Below are 7,281 nucleotides of genomic sequence, written 5' to 3'. Positions count from 1 at the left end.
AAAAAAAAAAAAAAAAAAAAAAAAAAAGTCATTAATGGGGACAATGGCGCATGCTATAATCCTAGCACTTGAAGGCTGAGGTACGACCACCACATACCGTAACCTCAAGGCCATGCTGGGCTATATAGTGACTTCCAGGACAGCCAGGTCCCCTTAGACCTGCTGGCACCCTATAAATAAGCCACAGCTTCACAAAAGGCAAGCCCAGTTGGCTCTGCTCCCTGCTGATAAACACCATAGTCCCAGTTTGGGACCTTGGAGGATGGCCATAGAAGGGAAGAGGACAGAGTAAGTGGAAAGCACAGGGTCACACAGCAGGGGACTCCATGGAGACCTCATGAGCACAAGTCCAGAAAGGAAAGACCGCCCCAGAACCTAGGCTTGGCTGAGCAAGGTTGACCTTTGATCTTCAGGAGTGGTGGCTTTATCTTATGGACTGCTGGTATCGCTGTCTGGCTCTGGCTTCTGTTGCATATCAGGGCTTGAAAAGCAGGGAGAGACAGAGACAGTCCACCCCTGCCTCCCTCCCCCTCTTCTTACAGGAAGTAGAAGCCTCCAGCCCCTCCCTGATTCCTCAGTAGCTTCTCCACGTGGGCAGATTGCCCCTTCGCTTTCTCTCCACTTCTCTTTCCTACCTCTTACCTTTCAGCTAGAACCGTTCAACTTTTCCTCTCCTGAAAGAAAAGCTGAAACCACACCAAGCATGCATTGGTCTTTGCCACCTAGCCCTGTTGTCAGCAAGCAAATGCACTTTTTTTGATTTTTTGTTTGCTTTGTTTTTATCTATCTATCTATCTATCTATCTATCTATCTATCTATCTATCTATTTATTTATATGAGACAGGTTCTCTCAGTGTCTTCCTGGTTGTCTTGGAACACTCTGTATAGATCAGGCTGGCCTCGAACTCACAAAGATCCTAGTGCTAAGATTAAAGGAGCACACTACCTTGCCAAACTTGTTATTTTATAGACAGGATCTTGCCCTGTGTCAAAGCTGAATAGAACTCACTAGGTAGCCCAGGTTGGCTTTGAATTCAAAGGACTCTCAAGGACTGAGATTACAGAACAGACCTTTTTTTAAAAAACGATATTTTTGAACTCTACATTTTCCTCTGCTCCCCTCATTCCTCTTCCCTCCCCTTCAGCACTCTCCTATGGTCCCCATGCTCCCAATTTACTCAGGAGATCTTGTCTTTTTCTACTTCCCATGTACATTAGATCCATGTATGTCTCTCTTAGGGTCCTCATTGTTGTCTAGGTTCTCTGGGATTGTGATTTGTAGGCTGGTTTTCTTTGCTTTATGTTTAAAAACCACTTATGAGTGAGTACATATGATAATTGTCTTTCTGGGTCTGGGTTACCTCACTCAAAATGATGTTTTCTAGATCCACCCATTTGCCTGCAGATTTCAAGATGTCATTATTTTCTTCTGCTGTGTGGTACTCCATTGTGTAAATGGACCACATTTCAGGACACACTTCTTAACAGCAGTCTCCTCCCTACAAGTTCCTAACCCAGGAGTTCTCAGGCTAGGCTGGGCTTCAGTCAGCTGAGCCATCCCTGAAGCCAGGCCCCTCTCCTCTGCCTAGGAAGGGCTGATTGACTGTATTCCAGCACCCCATCACCCCACTCCCAAGCCTTTCCATCCCCTGCACTTGGTCACTGCCCCCACGAGAGCTGCTCATGACTCGCTCTATCTTCTATCGACTACTTTGGCCTTTGCTGTCTATTCCTGGGCTCACCCGTCTTAGCTTAGAGTCCTTTCCTATGAGAAGCCCTTCTTGAGGTTTCCTGCCAGATCCCAGCAGGGTACACCTCATTCCAAGGGAGCTTCATGACAAACCTTTATTTTCCTTTTAGGCCCTGTACTTCAGGATGAAGGACTCATCTGTTGTGATCCATAGGCTTTAAGAGACTGGGAGTTTGCAGAGGAGGCCAGTCCCTGTAACGTCTCGAGTTCCTGGGCTAGTATGTGGCTCTGGTGGGTGTTTGATACAGCTATGGATGCATGGCTGACCTCTAACGCCTCCATGAGTGGGTTCAGGGTAACCACAGTGACGGGTAGCTTTAGAGGACAGTAGGGGAGAAACATCCCCCCCCAACCCAAATTGTCTCTCTTTTGATCAATCTTGGATCCATAGTGATGTATGGAAGGGTTTGAGGACTTGAAAACCACACAGCATCAGTATCTCTGCTCGCCTGGAGCTGGAGTCCTGACCTATGGTGGTGCCCTAGACACAGTGGGGTCCATTTCTGGAATTTTATAGGCAGAGATTACACTCCCAACTTCCACAAGAGGGCGCGCTGGGCCTAAACTTGCTCTCAGAGTGCAGGTGTCCTGAACCATCACCACCTGGTCTTCCAGAGTCAAGAAAGGAGTGGCTGAACCAGGCTGGAGGGAGGTGTGGTTAGGGTTCACCTCCCGGGATCAAGGTCAAAAGCTGATTAGGAATGGCATATTTAATCTATTATTCTAAACCTTCAAGAGCAAAATGAGCTATGAATTTCTATGATGACATGGAGGAGGGCTAGAAGCTGTCAGGAGGCTGGGGAGGCTGAGAGAGGGGCACAGGTAAGTCAGCATCGGGGACATCAGGGCAGAACATGGCTCTGTGTGTCCCGTGTCCTTTCCTGTCCACTCCCCAGACGCAGCTGCTTTTATCCTGGTTCCCAAGACACCTCTGGCTTTGTCACCTTGGCACTGTCCCCTCTGTCTGTCTTCTGCAATTTGCCTCTTGGCAGTGGTGCCATCACATTTACTCAGTGGTGTTATTCGAAACAGGCTTGGAAGTCCTTCCCGGCCTCTACCTTCCTTCCTTCTGTTTTTCTGTGAGGTGGGGGAGCTGAGCTTGAATTTGCTGGCTTTGATGAATTTAAGCCAGAGAGAGAAGGGAGAGAGATTCCCCACCACCCCAGTCAACAGCCCCATGCTAGGGGCCCTGGAGCTCATCTGGCAGAAGGAAAAAGCTAGAAGGGACTTGTTGCTTGGTGGCCTTCCAGGATGCCTTGCTCTCCACCCTTCTCCCAGCCCTGACAACTCAATCCAGCTGACAAGACAGGAAACGGGAGTGCTTGGCAGGCCAGCTGCCAAGAAGGCCACTTTTCCCTCTGGGGAGAAAACAAGGCTGGGGTGGCCACCCTCACCCCCATCTCAGCCTCTCTCAGGAGTCTCATGCTTCCAGCTCAAGTGCTGGGAAGAGGAAGTTAGACCCCAGTCTCTGGCCTTGAAGCAAGAGAAGCTAATACAAGTAGAAATGGAACCTAGGGCAGCTTCTGCTGCCATTAGAGCTGCAGGCAAGAAGGGGACAGAGGTCACACCAAAGGGACTCAGGGAGGGGTCAGAGACATCACCATTGAGACATCACCATTTCACAACCACAATGTCCAACTTGGGCTACTCTATGAATGGGTCCTCTAGCTCTAAGGAGAGGGCAGAGGGAGGGAGAGGCAATTTGCATTGTATTTACATGTCATTTGCATACAACTCTTTTGATGTCCAAAGGCACTGAATTTTCCTGCCCTTCCTTCTTTCTCTCTTTCCTCTGTCCCCCTTTAAACCTCCAGGAAGCCTCATCTCAACCTCTTCTCTGTGGTTTCTCTCTTGCTAACAGAGAGGCAGGAGGGATTAAGCCTGGGGGAATGTTGCTCACCAGGCCCAAGCTCAAAGCAGGTTTTCATGCAGCTGTGTTGGGAAGGGGGGGTCTCAATCCACTCCATCTAATTGAAACAATTATCAAGCAAGATCACAAGGGAGAGAATAGAGTGGTCTACCTCTCCTCCTTGGCCCACACATCATGCATGCGCGTGCTCTCTCTCTCTCTCTCTCTCTCTCTCTCTCTCTCTCTCTCTCTCTCTCTTTCACACACACACACACACACACACACACACGCCAGTGCCGGACTGGTAGACCTGAATCTAAACCCTAACCTTACCATCTACTGGTTGTATTCATCTCCCTGAATCTCAGTTTTCTCATCTATAAGCAGGGGCTAATAACTTTTCATCTAAATGACAGTGGACTTAAAATTCAATGGACTGGTGCTTTTCCGGTCTTCCATTCTCTTCTCTCTGAGGAACTCAAAGGCACCCGGGAGCGCTGGTATTTATTAAACCTGGGCTATGTCTAAAAAAAAAAAAAAAAAATTCAATGGACAAAGAAACAAAAAAGATGCCCTGTGGGGCCTGGAGACATAGCTTGGTGGGGGAAATGCTTATTTTGCAAGCACAAGGGCCCAAATTCCATCTCCAGAGTCTATGTAATCCCACTGGCCAGCTAGCCTCTCCTGCAGTTCCAGGGCAGGGCAATGATAGGCCCTGACCCAAGAAATAGTGTCTATTAAGGAATAGGTCAATAAATAATGACCCTTGAGGTTCCTCTAGCCTACGTGCACACCCATACACACCCACGCATGCACGCATGGGTGTGCGCTCACATGCATGCACAGGAACACACGAACACAAAGATGTCGTATATTCAACATGGAGCACAGTTCTCCATACTAGGGGAGCACATACTACTAATTGATAAGTAAAGAGATGAACAATAGCTAAAATGATATTTGTCAACTTCACCCCCTCCCCGTCTTATCTCCCTCCCTCCAAATCTCTGGAACTTTTAAGCTTTGCTTCCAACAGTGAACTCCCAAGATCCTGTCTCCTCCTCAGTGCTTCCCTCTCAGAGAACTCTATAAACTGCCCACCCCACTAACACACACACACACACACACACACACACACACACACACACACACAAACACAAGCACACATACACACAGCCCAATCCCAGAATCCTAGGTAGTTCTTGGACATTGGCAGATATAAACTTCTCTGACTTCTGGAATACTAAAGCATAGAAAAAAAGCAACAAGATTACAGTTGCGGGAAAAGGAAACCGGCAACAGATCCTAGGTAGTGGTGAGCCAGACCCTGAGCGCACAGGGCCATGCAAATATATGCAAATAGGGAGCTGGGACTCAGGAGCACATGACTAGACTTGGAGCAGGGGCTTCTCTGGGATGCTGGCAGATTAGACCTTGAGCACAGGGAAGACGCCAAATAAGGAAAGGACAGGGGTAAGGAAGGAAGGGACAGGCTGAGAATGTCCTAAGTGGGACTTCCAGGGTCACTTGGACCTCCAAAAGCCCTTGCTGATCTCTTTCCAAGAGCAGAAGAAAGAAAAAGAAAGTCCCTTCCTTCTTGCCAGGCAAGGCAGGGGAGTTTGACTAGGACAGGCAGTTCGCCCAGCCCTGAAGACTCGCTTATGCCCTCCCATCTCCTCTACTTGGCACTGATGTCTGGTGTGTCCAGCATTGTTCCAGGACCTGAAGACAACAGAACGAAGCATCCAGTCGGGAAACAAAGCAGCAAACAAATAAAAACCTAAGAAGTGAGCTAAGAAGGGCCCACACCACCCTCCTTCACACAGGCCAGGAAGCTCTATCTCCAGCATCTTGCTTGCATGATGCATGATGCCCAAGGCAGGGAGTAAAAACAGAGGGGGGAGCATCTCCTTCTCCCCAGCACCAGACCCCTTCCAGCTGCAAAGAGAGGGGGCATTTGAATCATTCACTGGAGAAAACAGAGCAGTGCTGTAGAACAAAAAGTTTCTGTTCTTGGTGGTATGGGCTATGTGACATGGCAGGTTAAATTCCTTAAGCCTCAGTGTTCCCATCTGTGAAATAGACATCATGGTACTTCAGGGTGTGGTGGCACACGCCTTTAATCCCAGCACTCAGGAGGCAGAGGCAGGCAGATCTCTGTGAGTTGGAGGCCAACCTGGTCTATAGAGTGTGTTCTGGGACAGTCAGGGCTGCACAGAAAGACCCAGGGGGAAATAAATAAATAATGGTACTATTCACAAGGTTTAACACATGCTAAATTCAGGAGGATGGAACTTAAAGGCCTAGATTACATAAGGTGACTCTATCTCAAAACCAGAACAGACAGTCTGGGAATATAGCTCAGAGCTTGCTTTACGCGTGGAAACATCTTGATTTGGAACCTGTGGCAATTCAAAATAATAATGATAATGGCATTAGAGATGCTTTTAACGTTTTTCAGTACCATGCCCAGTCAAGAGTGGAAGCACAGTAAACTTGGAGTGTCATGAATGGAAATCCTAGGAGGAAAGAACATTATATAAAAGGTCTAGAGACAGAAAAGCCCAAAGCCAGCCTGGGAAATGGCCTGGAACCAGGGCAGTGGGGATCCTATCTGAAGAGGAAATGGGAAGTGTGGCTCTGTCTACCCGTGGCTTTCTGAGCTAGCTGGACGTTTCCTGAGCCAGAGTCACTAATTAACATCTGAAGAGTAAGAAGTCTTCTACCCCTGCAGGGTGCCCTGGAATCGGAGTTTGGGCTCCAGCGCTAGGGAATTACGGGCTTTGGATAATTCATTTCCAGTCCTAGGAAGGTGAATTTAAGAACAGCTGCTGGAATTGGTGAATATTAGCCACGTCCTTCTCTCTCATAGCCTGGGACCGGAGTGGGTGACAGCAGGGAAGGGGCAGGCCTGCCTATCTAGAAAGGGTGAGGAGAAGCTGCTGCAATCTAGATCTTACACTGACGAGGGTAAGCCACGGGGAACCAGCCCGGTTTGGTCGCCTGCTTAGCCCTGATAGATACCAGTTATTAGCACAGGCCCCGTTTTACAGATGCTTAAAATGAGGTCAGGGAGGTGAACAGTACGACCCAAGCCACAGGGGTGGTAAACGGTTGGAAAGGAGGATTGTAAGACCATTCGCAGCATCCCTTTAGCTTCTCCAGACTCTCACGGACTCTCCGTAGCACTGTTTACTTTTCTTGAGCCCAACCAGGCAGAAACCTGGGGTTCCCCAAAGGGTCAAGCTACCCCAGTAGTCTGAGCCGATGAGGGCGTGATGGGGAGGGACTGCCAGGCGGGGTCTCCACAGACAGGTGTTCCTCAGGGCCGGGACCTGCCCCGGCAGCACCTCGACACCCCTCTCCTGGCCCCCAGCTCCATGTATGCAAATCGCTATTTTGCATGGGCTCAAGGCCAAACGCGGGGGCCCTGCCAGGGGGCGTGGCAGAGGCCCCCGCCCCGTGCCGCGTGCTCACCTGGGGAGTGTGCTAAACCTGGTCGCGGAGTGCTGCCCCAGCCGGAGCAGCTGAGCGCGCGACTGAGGTGGCAGCGGCTCCCGCAGTGGCGGCAGCTGCGGCGGCAGAGGGCGGGAGGAAGGAGACCCTGGCTTCTCCGGGGGCCAGGCTGGGGCAGCCGCGAGGGACCTGGGGGGGCGCTGGTTTTGGCCCCGCCTGGGGCAGG

Source organism: Microtus ochrogaster, chromosome 5, assembly GCF_000317375.1.
Source record: "Microtus ochrogaster isolate Prairie Vole_2 chromosome 5, MicOch1.0, whole genome shotgun sequence".
Lineage (NCBI taxonomy): Eukaryota > Metazoa > Chordata > Mammalia > Rodentia > Cricetidae > Microtus > Microtus ochrogaster.
Note: the sequence above shows the minus strand (reverse complement) of the source record.